General features: G+C 43.4%; 2 long non-coding RNA genes across 2 annotated transcripts in view; one reads left to right on the top strand and one right to left on the bottom strand.

Annotated features, from left to right (window-relative positions):
- Positions 1-18865, bottom strand: part of LOC144768714 (uncharacterized) — a 242652-nt gene that overhangs the window by 20267 nt on the left and 203520 nt on the right. The gene's annotated exons all lie outside the window — the stretch shown is intronic.
- Positions 1-18865, top strand: part of LOC144768713 (uncharacterized) — a 79933-nt gene that overhangs the window by 56055 nt on the left and 5013 nt on the right. The window contains exon 3 of the long non-coding RNA XR_013598613.1: positions 17907-18005. This is a non-coding gene — a long non-coding RNA (uncharacterized LOC144768713). The remainder of the gene's footprint in view (positions 1-17906; positions 18006-18865) is intronic.

Here is an 18865-nt window from a genome sequence, read left to right as displayed (position 1 = left end):
ATATCGTCAGTCAAAATATCAAAGTACCAGAATATCGTGTCTAAAATATCGCTGGAGAAAATATCGACTCCCTATCTCCATAATGGTAAGTACCAAAATATCGAAACCAAAGTATCAATTTTTTTATGTCCTAAAAATATTACATAATTATATAAATTATAAATATAATTAGAATTCATTCTTTTAATTAATAAATAATAAAGGTAATGTAAAAAAATGAAACATGCATAATTATATATATATATATATATATATATTACCTACTGGCGGTCGCCAGTAGGTATATATAGTTAGGATTTTTTCCCTATGGGATTTTTGAAAATTCTATGTCTAATAACTTTGGCGTTTGTGGACGGAATTGGCTGAAATTTTCAGGAAAATGGCACATTTTGTTTCTGAGCAGCCCCTGAAAATTTGGGGGGGTTCGTCAAGGGGGGGCCGAGAAAAAAGGGGGGTCCCAAAACGCGTTTTCCCATGTTAATTTCCATAGGGCGGTTGGCCTCACTTTTAGCCCGAACGGCTGAATGGATTTGCACGAAACTTGGCAAAATTGTAGGGACTGGTAGCCCGATGTGCCTTTTGTAGGTCTCAATATATGTGCTCCAGTGGATTTTGAGAAATTAACGTTTAAAAAAAGATATATATCTGTAACAGCGGACCGGGCAGCGCCCCAGGACGCGTACTTTTCGCGCAACGGAGCTTTGTGAAGCGAAGCTGATTGGTTCTCCGGCGTCTGTCAACATTCCAAACAGTCCGTAGCGGCCGCCATCTTGTCTCTCGGTAGGATCGAGAGACAAGAGGAGGCCAAAGCGAAGGGGCAAATGACCATAAGGGGGCATAGTACATTGTCGCTCACCCCCTAGGTTTGATGTGGAGGTTTTAAAAGGGCCCCGCGGGGCAAAAAAAAAAAATAATAATAATAATCGAACAGCTGAATGGATTTGCACGAAACTTGGCAAAATTGTAGGGACTGGTAGCCCGATGTGCCTTTGCTAGATCTCAATATATGTGCTCCAGTGGATTTTGAGAAATTAACGTTCAAAAAAAGATATATATCTGTAACAGCGCACCGCTTCGCGTACTTTTCACGTTACGGAGCTTTGCGAAGCGAAGCTGATTGGCTCTCCGGTGTCTGTAAACATTCCAAACAGTCCGTAGCGGCCGCCATCTTGTCTCTCGGTAGGATCGAACAGCTGAATGGATTTGCACGAAACTTGGCAAAATTGTAGGGACTGGTAGCCCGATGTGCCTTTGCTAGGTCTCAATATATGTGCTTCAGTGCATTTTGAGAAATTAACGTTCAGAAACAAGATATATATCTGTAACAGCGCTCCGCTTCGCGGAGATAAAATTATATGTGTATTACCTAGCTGTTGCTAACACCAGTTAGCGACGGCTAGTAGAATATAGCGACCATCTTGGGCCCCACTTTGCATGTGAGTGATATTTATCACTAATGACATGCAAAGTGGGCATGCCAAGATGTTAGCGACTGGAAACAGTCGCTAACATCGCTATCTCCTATTATCAACTTTTGGAAATATTCGAGATAAGCGCGAATATCTCCAAAAGCTACCACCTGCCCTGAGCAGTTCTTAGCCATGTTATCCAATGGGAGGTGGATAACATGGCTAAGAGCATTAGCTCGGTAATGCATGAATATCGCTGAGTTTTCAGCGATATTAATGCATTGTGGTCGTTTTTTATCGTATTTCCGATAAACCTTGATAATAGCAAGGTTTATCTGCGATAATTTCTGACGGTAAAAAAATCGTTGCTAAGCATCGTTAGGGATAAATATCGCTTAACTTTGGTAATATGCCCCAACGTCTGTTAACGTTCGATTCGAAGGAAATCAGGAAGTGTTGAAAAACATTGTCTGCGCCATCTTGTCTTTTTTCAAATGCCACACTTTTGTCGTGCACGGCAGCCATTTTAGATGCCTTGACCAGACCCACTCTGTGCACGCTGTCGATCCTTAGCACGGCTCCCCACCCTCGCAAGCATCTCCCCCAGGCAGTGGTCACCCCCGCTCTCTGTCTTATGCATGGGTAATAAACCTCCCCCCATCTGCGCTGCTCTTCCCTGAGAATCACACCCTGTGCCCGCCCGACACCTCCCTTTCGCCCTATTCACTACCGCACCCTCTGACACTCCTTTTCCTCTGTGTCCGATTGTCCAGGCTGGTCCTAGGGTATCAGCTAGCCCTGCAGATGTAGTTTATGGCCACAGCTGTAAAGAATCACCCCTCTTCAAAGGAGTTATAGTAGATCAAGGCCCACACTCGATGAGATCCGTCACAGCAGAAGCGTTGCTATTATCTGAAAATCATCCTGTATTGTGATTGGGGAGGGGACCGAGCCTGAAGCGGAAGATTCCAGGGATGACTCTTTGTACATCAAAGTTTTTACAATTATGTGTCACATTAAAAATATATAGCACTCCGACAAAGTAGTAAGATTATAAAACTTTAATAATTTATAAATATATACAAGAAAACAAAAATAGTAATAACATATAAACATTTTTAGGGAAAAACAACGAAGTAGCGGTCGGCTGTGCGAATAGTCCCAACGCAGCACAACGTCCAGATTTCCGGCGTGGGGCGTCGCGGGGGGTGGGTCATCAGTAGCAAACTGTTGTGCGAATAGTTCCAAGGCAGCAGAACGCGCTGAAATCTAGATGACACGAAAGTGATGTCTAGTAAGTTGCCACCCAGCAAATAACGGCATGGGGCGTCGCGGGGGGTGGGTCATCAGTAGCAAACTGTTGCGCGAATAGTTCCAAGGCAGCAGAACGATGGCACCAAGGTGATGTCCAGTAAGTTGCCGCACTGGTTTTGGTATCCTACAATGCTGCTCCGAATAACGGCGTGGGGCGCCCCGGGGGAGGCGGCGTGAACGGGCCTCTCCAGGTGGAGTGTCATCTGTTGTAGTGGGGCGCCCCTTTACCGTTTCAGTTGCCATTCCGTCCGTTTTTGGTCCACTGTGTCAAAAGCCGCAATTCAGCTGAGTTGCGCCCACTCTTGCGGTGCAGCGATAGGCGGCTGTCACAGGACTCTCAAAATGGCGGCAGGCTGTTTCCTTTTTGGGCCTGGTCCACTGAAATGGCCCTGGGACACCTTGGAAATCGGACGCTTGTCTGCTAGGTCTTGGACCCCATTCTCGAAAGCGTCCCCTCCGCCTTGAGAATTCATCAAAAGTTTTGGGGGCTCCGACTCCTGCAGGCTTCTGGTGGGGAGCGGCTGCCATGATTGCTCGCGGAATGACCACGACTGAGCTACGAGATGGTGGTGCTCTCATGCTGACGCCAGCTTCAGTCTGAAACATCCAGAAACAAGGTGGGGCTTTCATCGTTTGGGAAAAAAAAAAAGTTTTCATCCAATGAAAAGTGTTGTTTTTAGGTCACATGATCAAGCCTTCCATCATTAGGAAACCAAAAGTAAAATGAACCAATGAAAAGTTTTATAAACAAGTCACATGACCTGTTATGCGGCATAGGGTGTAAAATGCGGAGAAAATACGTTGGCACGTGAGGCGGCGTCAGTAGCGGACCGATGTGCGAATAGGCCGAAGGCAACACAACGCGCCAAGATCCGGATGGCACCGAGGTGGTGTCCAGCAAGTTGCAGCACTGGTGTGGCCATCCTACAATGCTGAAAGTCGGCGTGGGGCGCCCCGTTGGCCTGTGAGTTTGCGTCAGTAGCGGACCGATGTGCGAATAGGCCGAAGGCAGCACAACGCGCCAAGATCCGGATGGCACCGAGGTGGTGTCTAGTAAGTTGCCGCACTGGTGTGGCCATCCAACAATGCTGAAAGTCGGCGTGGGGCGCCCCGTTGGCCTGTGAGTTTGCGTCAGTAGCGGACCGATGTGCGAATAGGCCGAAGGCAGCACAACGCGCCAAGATCCGGATGGCACCGAGGTGGTGTCTAGTAAGTTGCCGCACTGGTGTGGCCATCCTACAATGCTGAAAGTCGGCGTGGGGCGCCCCGTTGGACTGTGAGATGGCGTCAGTAGCGGACCGATGTGTGAATGGGGCCGAAGGCAGCGCAACAATATTTTCGGAATAGAAGACACCACTAGGCGCTGAGATGCCAAGATCCGGATGGCACCGAGGTGGTGTGTAGCAAGTTGCCGCACTGGTGTGGCCATCCTACAATGCTGAAAGTCGGCGTGGGGCGCCCCGTTGGCCTGTGAGTTTGCGTCAGTAGCGGACCGATGTGCGAATAGGCCGAAGGCAGCACAACGCGCCAAGAACCGGATGGCACCGAGGTGGTGTCTAGTAAGTTGTCGCACTTCTGTGGCCATCCTACAATGTTGAAAGTCGGCGTGGGGCGCCCCGTTGGCCTGTGAGATGGCGTCAGTAGCGGACCGATGTGCGAATGGGGCCAAAGGCAGCGCAACAATATTTTCTGATTTGAAGACACCACAAGGCGCTGAGATGCCAAGATCCGGATGGCACCGAGGTGGTGTCTAGCAAATTGTGGCACTGGTGTGGCCATCGTACAATGGTAAAAGTCGGCGTGGGGCGCCCTGTTGGCCTGTGAGATGGTGTCAGTAGCGGACTGATGTGTGAATGGGGCCAAAGGCAGCGCAACAATATTTTCTACAATATTTTCGGAGTAGAAGACACCACAAGGCGCTGAGATGCCAAGATCCGGATGGCACCGAGGTGATGTCTAAGTTGCGGACCGATGTGCGAATGGGGCCAAAGGCAGCTCAACAATATTTTCTGAAGAGAATACACCACAAGGCGCTGAGATGCCAAGATCCGGATGGCACCGAGGTGATGTCTAAGTTGCGGACCGATGTGCGAATGGGGCCAAAGGTAGCGTAACAAGATTTTCTGTATGGAAGATACCACTAGGCGTTGAGATGCCAAGATTCGGATGGCACCGAGGTGATGTCTAGCAAGTTGTGCCACTGGTGTGGCCATCGTACAATGGTAAAAGTCGGCGTGGGGCGCCCTATTGGCCTGTGAGATGGTGTCAGTAGCGGACTGATGTGCGAATGGGGCCAAAGGCAGCGCAACAATATTTTCTGACTGACACCACAAGGCGCTGAGATGCCAAGATCCGGATGGCACCGAGGTGATGTCTAAGTTGCGGACTGATGTGCGAATGGGGCCAAAGGCAGCGTAACAATATTTTCTGTATGGAAGATACCACTAGGCGTTGAGATGCCAAGATTCGGATGGCACCGAGGTGATGTCTAGCAAGTTGGTGTGGTCATCCTACAATGCTGAAACTCGGCGTGGGTCACCCCATTAGCCTGTGAGATGGCGTCAGTAGCGGACCGATGTGCGAATAGGCCGAAGGCAGCACAACGCGCCAAGATCCGGATGTCACCGTGGTGGTTTCATAGTTGAGAGGCACTTCATCTGCAGTGGGGCGCCGAGATCCGGATGGCACCGAGGTGATGTCTAGCAAGTTGCTGTACTGGTGTGGTCATCCTACAATGCTGAAATGTAGTGGGGCGCCCATTTACCGTTTCAGTTGCCATTCAGCTGAGTTTCGGCTGCTCTTGATGCTACAGCGACAGGCGGCTGCAAGAGGACTCTCAAAATGGCGGCCTGTTCTTTGGATTTGGGCCTGGTCCACTAAAATGGCCCTGGGACACCTTAGAACTCGGACGCTCGATTTTTTTTTCCTTTCCTGTACATGCAAAAAAAGGTAAATGCCCGGTACGTTACACGCTTCATCTGCCACGATGAACTCTCCAGAGGAACCGAAAAAAAATATAGTTGTGGTAACTATACCATGCATCGTCATATGGAGAGGTGGCACCAATTAATTATAGTGCTGCATAAAAGAGAGATTTGGAGGAGAACCCCTGACCTGCTAGTACATTCATCAAAGAAGTGGCACTGAGAGCTTCAGAGGCAAGGGTAACGGTCCCAAATATTTAGAAGAACTTTGGAAAGATTAAAATGACATGTTTAGATTGTGGTAAATTAATTTCATGTGGACAGATGAGTGTTACTCTAATAAATACAGCATATGAACATCATCATAGTCGATGGTTGGTAGAGACATTTTGACTATATCCTGGACCTGCCCGTCCTCGCCCAAAATGGCGCCGGAATAAATGGGACTCGTAACTCATTGTTGTGTACTGGTTGCAGAACCTTGAAATCACGAGATACGTATGCAGTTTTGAAGCACATGGCGGGCGGGGACGAGAATTGATTGAATATTTCGACATCCCTATTGATATTAAGTTCTGATGTGTTATTGATTACTGTACTGTTGAAAATTCGAATTAACGTCACCCATGGTACTTGCCCGCAAATGTATATCTAGATAATTTTATTGTAACTGGCCCTGTCGTATTTTAATTATAAAATGTACGTCCACCGATTCCGTAACTGTTAGACACCTTAGTTCTTGCAACCTAATGGCCCGCCCGTTACGTTCCTCTACAGTGTAAATGTCTATTCATCATATACGATTACAGTTTGCTCCGTGGCAGGCCCACGTGGTTATAGGCTCGTATTTGTATAATGAAATTTTCACAATAAAGGTTTTTAAAAGAAAACATGGTAGTAGTATATACATTGGTAAAGTTTTTAATAATAGTGACTGTTTTAGAATCATTAAAAGGCAAGTGAAATAAAGCAGACCAATTACATGAAGGGTAAAAGGTATAATACGAAGGAACGCAGTAAAGATAAATGGTCAAGGGCTGTTGTGTTTTCTATTCCTGCAACATAAAGTGATCGATAAGAATCGATAAGAATCTCATATTCAGGCGTATCGGCGACTAAGACAGCAGGTCGACCCTCTTTTGCTCAACGGCTCCGTCATGGGACGAAGAAATGCTCTTTTTCTCGAAAAAAGAATATATTTTACTTGCAGGACAGTTGTAAAATTTCCGGGAAAGTACATTAGCCTGGAACATTATAACATATATTGTTCGGAAGTAATTAAAAACGTAATTTTTAGGTGATATGACCAAGGCTTTCATCATTAGAATAAGAAAAGTAAAATGAACCAATGAAAAGTTTTATTAACAAGTCACATGACTTGTTATGCTTACGTTACGCGCTGCGCGCCCCGGATGACTTCCGGATGCGCTAACGCGGCACGTCATATGACGCATTACGCGACAACGCAGGTCCAGAATATAGTCAAAATGTCTCCACCAACCAGCGGTCGAAACACAACCCCTTTCAGCAGGCTAAATAGTTCTGTTAAATGACAACAGAAGGGACAGGCAACAAGAACCATCAGTCAAAGAGGGGAGGGCTAGTTCTTCTCTACCGGGTTACATTGGGGCGCTACCGGAACTGATCGAATTGGTAGTCTACAGTGTTTCTGGATGTTTCAGACTGAAGCTGGGGTTAGCATGAGAGCACCACCATTTCGTAGCTCCGTTGTGGCCATTCCGCAACCAATCATGGCAGCCGCTCTTTATCGTTATTTTGGGCGGGGTGGGTGGCGGAGCCGAGCTGTTTTGCAGCCATCATTGTGTGGAGTTCAGTTCATCTCACTAGTTTTGTATTTGTCATGAGGGGTTGTTCCTAATGTTTCTATTTTAGTGAGGTCAAAAAGAGATCCCATTAGTGGCCTACTGATTTTGCTCGATTTCTTTTCTTTTTTTTTACACGATTTTTCGTTATCTGCAAAGACTAAACAGAGTATTGCGACTCTGTGTTTGTTTGTAAATAGAGAATGAACCAAAGAGAACTAATTCTAAAACAGTAAATACTTGGATAACAATCAATCAAATTGAGAGAGAAGCAGGCACGACGGATTACAACGGGGGCAAAGGCCTGCGTTAACTACCTTTCACTATCTGCAAAGAGAGAGTACTCCTAATAGAAATGAGGGGGGGGGGCACCATTCAAAGCAGATCAGTGTGCATAAACACGAAAATGTTTTCACTTACCACGTACTTGACATTCGACAGCTTATGATATTTGCTATTAAAAAACCATTGAAATTCACTGAAAAAACCATAGGTTATAGACCATATATAGTTAGGAATTAGCATTTACAAAACCTTGAAAATTCACTGAAAAAACCATAGGTTATAGACCATATATAGTTAGGAATTAGCATTTAAAAAACCTTATTTTACTCACACAAAACCATTGAAATTCCATATATAGTTAGTTGCACTAACTATATATCGCGCACCCGCAATCCACTGCTGATCATGTCACATATTACATCATTCATGACATGGTCAGTGACATCACTGATGACATCACTGATGACATCTCAAATGACATCACTGATGACATCACTGATGACATCTCATTTGACATCATTCTTGTGCTAATACGATAAACCTCTTCAGACTCTAATATAACCTTAGATACACTCAGTGTATACAGACACTCACACACTGCCACTCATCCATGGAGTTACTCACACACCCAGTCAGTCATGCAAAGAAACAATCTCACCTCCATTTCTTCAACTATACAGTTAAACACACCTTACTTATTGAAACATATACTAACACATATTTACTCTCTTATACAATCCCTGATACAAGTTCACAATGATCGATACAACCACTCACTCATTCAGTGGCTCTTATGCACAGTTATTTATATATGCCAACTCTCACATGTACTGTGTTTTACATATGTACTTACTATGACATGTAGCATTGAGATATCCATTCACTCATCAATACACTCATGCACACAGTCAACTGCCCATGTAGCTGTTTCCACATGCACTCTTGAACTCATACACCTAGTGAATAAACTGCTCACACATCTATGCATAGAGTCACACACCTTCCAGCCACCCCCACACAAACTCAATCTGCCATAGAAATACTTGGGCAACCAATTAATAACACATATAGCCTCTCGTATAGCTAATGATCAACACATGCAGCAGTTTACAGAACAACAGACATAATGATGCACAAATTAAGACAGTTTAGTCACTAACCCATGCACTCAGTGAGACACATTTAATCACTCACTCATACATTCAGTCATGCACCTACTAAATCCTTCGTCCAGACACTTATACATCTACTCATTCTTCAATATGTAAAACATATTTAAACTTTACAGAAACACACAGTCACTGGATGACGTCATCAGTGATCTCATCAGTGATGTCATTTGAGATGTCATCAGTGATGTCATCAGTGATGTCACTGACCATGTCATGAATGATGTAATATGTGACATGATCAGCAGTGGATAACCTATGGTTTTTTCAGTGAATATATATATATATTCACTGAAAAAACCATAGGTTATAGACCATATATAGTTAGGAATTAGCATTTACAAAACCTTGAAAATTCACTGAAAAAACCATAGGTTATAGACCATATATAGTTAGGAATTAGCATTTACAAAACCTTATTTTACTCACACAAAACCATTGAAATTCGCATATATAGTTAGTTGCACTAACTATATATCGCGCACCCGCAATCCACTGCTGATCATGTCACATATTACATCATTCATGACATGGTCAGTGACATCACTGAAGACATCACTGATGACATCTCAAATGACATCACTGATGACATCACTGATGACATCTCAAATGACATCACTGATGACATCACTGATGACATCTCAAATGACATCACTGATGACATCACTGCTGACATCACTGATGACATCACTGATGACATCACTGATGACATCTCAAATGACATCACTGATGATATCACTGATGACATCTCATTTGACATTACTGATCACATCACTGATGACATCATTCATGTGATAATACAATGAACCTCTTCAGACTCTAATAGAACCTTAGATACACTCAGTGTAAACAGACACTCACAGACTGTCACTCATCCATGGAGTTACTCACACACCTAGTCAGTCATGCAAAGAATCCCTGATACAAGTTCACAATGATCCATACAGCCACTCACACATTCACTGGCTCTTATGCACAGTTATTTATATATGTCAACTGTCACATGTACTGTGTTTTACATATGTACTTACTTTGACATGTAGCACTGAGATATCCATTCACTCACCAATACACTCATGCACACAGTCAACCGCCCATACAGCTGTTTCCACATGCACTTTTGAACCCATACATCTAGTGAATCAACTGCTCACACATCTATGCACAGAGTCATACACCTCCCAGCCGCCCACACACACACTCAGTCTCCCATACAAATACTTGGGCAACCAATCAATAACCCATATAGTTACTCATATAGCTACTGATCAGCACATGCAGCAGTTTACAGAACAACAGACATAATGATGCACAAATTAAGACAGTTTAGTCAGTAACCCATGCACTCAGTGAGACACATTTAATCACTCACTCATACAGTCAGTCATGCACCTACTAAATCCTTCATCCAGACACTTATACATCCACTCATTCTTCAATATGTAAGACATATTTTAACTTTACAGAAACATACAGTCACTGGATGTTGTCATCAGTGATGTCATCAGTGATGTCATTTGAGATGTCATCAGTGATGTCATCAGTGATGTTACTGACCATGTCATGAATGATGTAATATGTGACATGATCAGCAGTGGATTGCGGGTGCGCGATATATAGTTAGTGCAACTAACTATATATGCGAATTTCAATGGTTTTGTGTGAGTAAAATAAGGTTTTGTAAATGCTAATTCCTAACTATATATGGTCTATAACCTATGGTTTTTTCAGTGAATTTTCAAGGTTTTGTAAATGCTAATTCCTAACTATATATGGTCTCTAACCTATGGTTTTTTCAGTGAATTTCAATGGTTTTTTAATAGCAAATATCAAAAGCTGTAAAATGTATTCTTCTTTTAAAGGAAAAATATATTTTATATGTATTTATTATAATTTTTTTATGTATATACATTTTTTGAGGGAACGAATTTATCAACTATCATGCTGAAGAAGAGTGTGGGAAAAAACAAACAAAGAGGAGGACTAAGAGGAAAGAACAATCAGTTCAAAAATACAATTGCTTTAAAGCATGAAGTGCTTTTCCACACATTTACATTTAAATAACCCATATTAGAACATACAAAATATCTACAGAGGAGACGGTGTACATTGAATTTTAGACTCTTCATTGGTACCTACATGTTGGTACTTACATCACCCACACAACACAACAGCTCTATTCAGAGCTACCCTACCTCAAAGCACTCTAAAATATTATTTTAATATTTCCCTTGGTTTTCCCCTTGTTACGCTTTCCGGAACGCTACCCGGTGCGCGGACCGGGCGCTAACCGTGCGAAAATTTGAAAAAAAAAGGGGTTTTTTTTACATATATGGGCCTCCTCAGCCACCCTCAGAAAACCTAGGGGGTCAGGATATGTCTCCCGTGCCCCCTATACCCATTCCCAACATTGTTTATCCTCCATCTTGTGACTAAATTCGTCCAAAACACAAGATGGCGGACTCCCGTTACGCGACCGGTGAGCTACCCGGTTCGCGTACCGGGTAGCGCTTCCACCGCGAAAAATCGAAAAAAAATGAATTTTCTTTTTTTGCCCCGTGGGGCCCTTTAATAGCCCCCACATCAATCCTAGGGGGTCAGGAGGGGTCTACCTTGCCCCCTTTCATTCATTTCCCCCTTCGTTTATTTCCACCTCTTGTCTCTCGATCCTACCGAGAGACAAGATGGCGGCCGCTCCGGACTGCTTAGAATGTTGACAGTCACCGGAGAGCCAATCCGCTTCTCCTCGCGAAGTTCCGTTACGCGTCTGGTACGCGAACCGGGGCGCTAACCGGGACGCTGTCACAGATATATATATTTTTTTGAACGTTAATTTCTCAAAATCCACTGGAACACATATCTTGAGACCTAGCAAAGGCACATCGGGCAAACAGTCTCTACAATTTTGCCAAGTTTCATAGAAATCCATTCAGCCGTTCGAGCTAAAAGTGAGTCCAACCGCCCTATGGAAAACTCAATGTTAAAAGCACGTTTTGGGACCCCCCTTTTTTCTCGGCCCCCGCTTGACGAAACCCCCCCAAACTTTAAGGGGACGCTCAGAAACAAAATGTGCCAATTTCCTGAAAATTTCAGCCAATTCCGTCCATCAACGCCAAATTTATTCAACATAGAATTTTCAGAAATCCCTATTCAAAAAATCCTAATTATATATACCTACTGGCGACTGCCAGTAGGTATATATATATATATATATATATATATATATATATATATATATATATATATATATATATATATATATATATATATATATATATATCAAACGAAAGGTTGCCCAATGTGGAGAGGCCACACCCAAGGAGGTTACTGCACAAATGCTGCTGGTGGTTGAATGCAAGCCGGTCACACCCCATTCCGCTGGCTTGCCAAACGTGTTTCGGGCGTCATCCCGCCCTTGATCACTGGCTGCACTACCAAAGGACAGGAAACAAGGTAAAGTTGTGCACCTGATTTTATTAGAGCATAGAAGTCCCGCCCTCATGGGCTCTGGCAAGGGATTGTGGTCTTTGAAGTACCTGCCGGACCACAGGCACAAATCGCAGTGGATGCTCAATTCCTTTAGTAGCGAAAATGTCTCTCCCAAGTGGGTGGAAAAGGATATGTACACAGCTGTCATTGCTCCAATATATACCAGCAGCTCAGGCCCCCCTCGGTCCAGTTGCAGTTCACGATAGATGAGCCACATGGATCTGCCATGAGAAAGCAGCGGGGCCTCCCCGCGACCTGGCAGGCCGCTAAATATATCAAACGAAAGGTTGCCCAATGTGGAGAGGCCACACCCAAGGAGGTTACCGCACAAATGCTGCTGGTGGTTGAATGCAAGCCGGTCACACCCCATTCCGCTGGCTTGCCAAACGCGTTTCGGGCGTCATCCCGCCCTTGATCACTGGCTGCACTACCAAAGGACAGGAAACAAGGTAAAGTTGTGCACCTGATTTTATTAGAGCATAGAAGTCCCGCCCTCATGGGCTCTGGCAAGGGATTGTGGTCTTTGAAGTACCTGCCGGACCACAGGCACAAATCGCAGTGGATGCTCAATTCCTTTAGTAGCGAAAATGTCTCTCCCAAGTGGGTGGAAAAGGATATGTACACAGCTGTCATTGCTCCAATATATACCAGCAGCTCAGGCCCCCCTCGGTCCAGTTGCAGTTCACGATAGATGAGCCACATGGATCTGCCATGAGAAAGCAGCGGGGCCTCCCCGCGACCTGGCAGGCCGCTAAATATATCAAACGAAAGGTTGCCCAATGTGGAGAGGCCACACCCAAGGAGGTTACCGCACAAATGCTGCTGGTGGTTGAATGCAAGCCGGTCACACCCCATTCCGCTGGCTTGCCAAACGCGTTTCGGGCGTCATCCCGCCCTTGATCACTGGCTGCACTACCAAAGGACAGGAAACAAGGTATATATATATATATATATATACATATTAACTTAATATTGTTAATAAATAAGTATTACATTTAATTATAAAATGTTAAAAATATAATTTACATTATAATTCAATAAACCTGTGATATAAATATAAAAAGTAATTTTATATATAATAAATTAAATTATTTAAAAAAAAATATTTCTAAAATAATATTTCACACTACATTAATTATAACCGTAGCGCCTTGAGACCCTCACGGGTAAGTAGCGCGCTTTACAAGTACTCTGATTGATTGATTGATTGTAGGAAAAGCATTGCAGAGTGTAGGGGGTAAAATGAATATTCTCACTCCAACAAGTGCAACAGTAGTGAAAGTGTTGCATAGCGGGAGGGTAAACATTACTATTCCTACTCCAGTGAGTGCAACAGTAGGGAAAGTGCTGGATAGTGGGTGAGTACAAATTACTATTCCCACTCCAGAGAGTGCAACAGTAGGGAAAGTGTTGGATAGTGAGTGGGGATAATTTACTATTTCCACACCACCAAGTGTAACAGTACACTCCAGCCAGTGCAACAGTAGGGAAAGTGTTGGATAGCAGGTGGGTAAAAATTACTATTCCCAGTCCAGGAAGTGCAACAGTAGGTAAAGTGTTGGATAGTGGGTGGGAATAATTTACTATTCCCACTCCACCAAGTACAACAGTACAGAAAGTGTTGGATAGCGTAGGGGACTAATTTAGTAGTCTCACTCCCGCAATGTAATTAACATTAATTAATTATTAGTTAATTTAAAAAAAATTACCTCCCACCATATTCACCTATAAACGTTACCACCAATATTATAAAATACGAATCAATTATCATAATCAATTAATGAATGAACTTATAGCAATTAACAATAAAAGTAATAACCATCAAATATAAATTAATTCACACAATTAACACTATAAAAGAACTAAAAAAATTATATAAAAAATATTTTTTTAATTAAAATTAAACTACTTCCCACCCTACTCCCCTATCAACCTTCAATCCTCTCTTAAAAATAATACACAATTAACATATAACCAAATTTATTATGAATAACTAATAGCAAATTAATAACTAATGAATAACTGTTTAACACAATTACAATATTTACCGATACATTATTAATTATTATTAATAAATGTATAATTAATTCATAATTACTTAACTAACACAATTAACAATACAACGTATTAGATATAAAAAATATTAATTAATTGTTACTTCCCACCCTAATCCCCTATAATGTTAATGTTAATGTTAGGTGGTGTTTTATATAGCGCTCGGCTACTCCGAGGAGTGTCCCGGCGCTTTTATAACCTACAGTGGAAACAGGGTGGCAGGCGGAGAGGGGGCAGGCCTACTGAGCAAAAAGCCAGGATTTTAGGTCCTTCCTAAAGGCCAACAATTTGGTATTCCTACGAAGAGTAATCGGCAGGGTATTCCAGAGCTGAGGCGCCAAGCGGTTGAAAGACTGCCCACCAGTCCGTACTCTTCTTATGACTGGGACCACAGCCAGAGCCTGCGACTCTGACCTCAGAGATCTGGCAGGCTGATAGAGAGCCAACCGCTTCTGAATATATTTGGCCCCGTTAACATGAAAAGCCTTGTGGGCCAAAGTAAGTGCCTTGAAAACTATCAGTTTCTGGATAGGCAACCAGTGAAGAATGTACAGGAGGTCAGACGCTCTGGCTCGCCTATGTAGGCCAAAAATGGCCCGAGCCGCCGAGTTCTGAACCACCTGTAGACGTTGGAGAAGGTACTCCGGCAGGCTCAAATACAGGACATTGGCATAATCAAGCCGCGATCCAATAAGGGCTTGCACCGTAGTTTTCCTGTGTGCCAACGAGAGCAAGGGAAGGAACTTACGGAGCATCTTAAGGAGGCCGAAGCATGTTCCTGCTAAGCCAAGAATCTGGGACTTCAGCGTTAAGCCGTTATCGATTTTAACTCCAAGGTTCTTGGCCATCGTAGATGCAGCCGATGAAGGAAACATATTTACAGGCCACCAATCCTGCCAGCTTGGATCAGACCGACAGCCGAAAAGGAGCACCTCAGATTTGTCTGAGTTACACTTGAGGCTGTTTAGCTGGAACCATTTAAAAACAGCCCCAAGGCACCCTCGGATGTTCTCACCGTCGAACTCAGACCCCTTCCCACACGTGAAGAGGAGCTGAGTGTCGTCGGCATACGACACGATCTGGGCCCCGAATGACTCCGCCAGTGCCGTCAGAGGGGTCATAAAGATATTAAAGAGATTAGGGCTCAAAACAGAGCCCTGGGGAACTCCGACCTCCAGTGGCGGCACTACCGCAGAACAAGGGGGGGCCCAGACCGTTTGGCAGCGGCCTGCTAAAACAGATCTGAACCAGCTGAGCACCGTCCCCCGCAGACCGATCTCACTAAGTCTGGTGAGGAGACCCTCATGGGGGACGGTGTCAAAGGCCGCCGACAGGTCCTTTCCTCCTGCATCCAATACCTCCTTGATTGCCTCCGTAACTTCCAGCAGCGCCGTCTCGGTGCCCAAGTTGGTACGGAAGCCGGATTGAGTGGAATATGACAGATTGTGGCATTCAAGGAAACTAGAGAGGAATGTATGTACGTGTTTCTCCACGATTTTAGCAAAGGCTGGCGAGAGGGAAATAGGCCTGTAGTTAGCATAGACCTCCGGATCCAAACTGGGCTTTTTTAGTAACGGGATGATCAGAGGTTGCTTCCAGACTGAAGGGACCACTCCAGTACTGAGAGAAAGGTTCAGCACAGGATTAACAAGGGGATTTATTACCTCAGCTATTTTAGCCAAAAATTTGGCTGGGCAGGGATCAAGAGGGGACACAGACTTTAGTTTAGCTAAGAGCTCCATTGATGTAGCTACGTAACCCACAACCCACTACGGAATAAATTTGCGCAACAATTAATTAACATATATTTAATGAATCCCCAAAAATTCTAAATTAATATATTATAATTAAATACTTCCCACCCTATTTCCCTATATACCCACAAATCGCTACAAAACTAAAATATGCAGAAATAATTTAACATAAAATTCATTACTTTAAAAAAATTCAAACATACATTACAAAAATAATATATACTAACATTTACAACGCAAAAAAAATCGATATTTTTAACAACGATATTATGACTGACAATATTACTAACTTTGATGTTATGACAAACAATATTTCTTACTTGCATATCGATATTCTATACCACTACATTTTTGACAATCAATATTTTGGCATCTTTATATTGAAATCTCGATATTTAGACTGTTTACCACCGTCTATGACACTATATCTACAGCTTCTATCAGTAGACTTTTAAGCGCAGTTAGACAACTTTGCGGACCGATATCTTGATTTTTGTCACTGGGCTGTGCTCTGATACAAATGTTATGTGGAGTTTCTCTTCTTGTGACCCTCCTGTGTTACAATGCATTGTAGTAATACCACGATAAAAATGTGTGTGATATCGTACATTTTATTTATGTACAGCATTTTAAGGCTTTTAACCAAAAGAAAGTATTTTTTGATGATGATGATTGCAGCTCCCTTAGAAGGGTGTTTCATATGTTATCCTCGCTCATGAGCCAAAGGAAAGTAGAGGGATGAAGAGTACGGTGAAGATGGGGCTAAAAGTTCTGTATGAAAAATGTATTTCTTAATTACATGTCTTTTATTAGCAACACCTTCTTTACATCTTCAACTGTATTTCTAATTCTTACGTTCAGTTCATATATCTGGATTTATAATGCTTTTTTCGTATGTTACTTTCTCTGTCTGTCTTGATCTCACTGTCAATAATTCTGTCAATAATTTTCTTGATTTCTATCACACCTTCCTTCTCCTTAACTTCTAGGCCATCCTTCTTTGTCACTATTCCTTTATTTGCTCCCATTTCTCACTCTTATGAAGAGGCTGACATATGTCTAATTTTGGTATATTTTCTCTCCCACTGACTCCTTTCTCTCATTTCCTGACCCCTGCATCTCTGTTTTTCCACTTGTACTTTGACATACAACTTACTGCTTTCTGACAACCAACTTATCTCATCTCTCTTTGTCTGTCTGTCTGTCCCTCTCTCTTTCTATCTCTCCTCTATTCTACGCTTGTTCTCCCATAATCTTCACATATTCTCATTCATGTTCCTTCTTCATTCCTGGCATCCCCTCCCCTCTATTCCCCTCCCCTTTCCTCTCCTTCCTTTCCCCTCCCTTCCCATCCCTTGTCTTTCTTTCCCTCTCCTCCCCATCCCTGCCCTTCCCTTCCCTACCATTTACTTTACTTCCCTCCCTCCTCTTTCCTCCCCACCCCTCCTCTGCTCCCCTCATCTTACCTCACTTCTCCCCTTCCCTCCTCTCCCCTCACCTCCCCTCCTCTCCCCCTCTCCTTCATCGCCTCTCCTCTCCTCTTCTCTCATCTCCTCTCATCTGCTCCCCTGCTCTCCATTTCTACCATCTCCTCTCATCTCCTTCCCTCCCCACCCCTCTCCTCACCTCGCCCATCCATTCACTTCCTCTCACTCCCCTTTATTTCACTTCACTTCATCGCCAGGTGGAGCCCTCAAATGTTACTATTACATTGGGACTCGTGAGGGGACCTTCGATTGTGAACCTACTTATAAGGTGTGCGTACACTTCCGTAATATTTTACGTAAGTATTCATTTTTTTATTTATTTGAAGAATTTCTAAGGCACAAACAGCGACCGAAGTGTCTTTTGGCGCTGATGGGGACAAACAAAGACAGCTGCAAAGATTACAATTCCACAAACATTCACATTCAAGAATTAAGTTTGAATAACCATATTTTAAGGTGTCCAAAATTTAGTATGGTTACTTAGAGACATAACCAGCAGATGGAGTTGCTTCCAGACTTTAGTTGTGCGATCAGAAAAAGCCTCGGAACCCACTCTTGTTAAGAAATAAACATCTTAAGTGCACCTCGAAATAAGCTTCCCTGGTGTCAAATCATGGGTGTCAGTTCTCCTCCATTTGCAGGACTAAACACATGTCACACCCACATGTCACACCCACAGCTATTCTACAAATTACATTTTTTTGCTGTGAGGGCAAGGATTTGAACCTCTTATATTACCCCAAGGAAGAATTGCTAAGAGCAGTACCATGGATATAAAAGGCGGGCGAGGGGTAGTAGTTTCTGCCCCTAATTGACGTCTGTGTATCTAGCAATTACACTAAGTCTCTCATTACAGGAGGTCTGGAGGAGTATGCTTGCATTAGATACCACTCTGGGCGGTTTTGAGTACACTGGAAGTTCTGATCCTGAGATTACTGAATCTGAAAATACTGGGCCTGGAAATTCCCAAATCCACTGCAATCGAAGACTTGTGGGATACTACTGGGTCTGCGACAGCTCATGCAGCCATCCCTTGCTCTCCCAATTCACGGTGCATGCAACATACACAAAAATAAAACCAAACATAAGAATATTTAAATAATGATTGAGAGCCCGAGGTCACTTGAATAGACTTACGTGGCCTGGGTTAATTTGC

The sequence above is a fragment of the Lissotriton helveticus genome, chromosome 7 (assembly GCF_964261635.1).
Source record: "Lissotriton helveticus chromosome 7, aLisHel1.1, whole genome shotgun sequence".
In the NCBI taxonomy this organism is placed as follows: domain Eukaryota; kingdom Metazoa; phylum Chordata; class Amphibia; order Caudata; family Salamandridae; genus Lissotriton; species Lissotriton helveticus.
The sequence above is the reverse complement of the archived record's forward strand: the minus strand, read 5'-3'. Positions and strand labels throughout refer to the sequence as shown.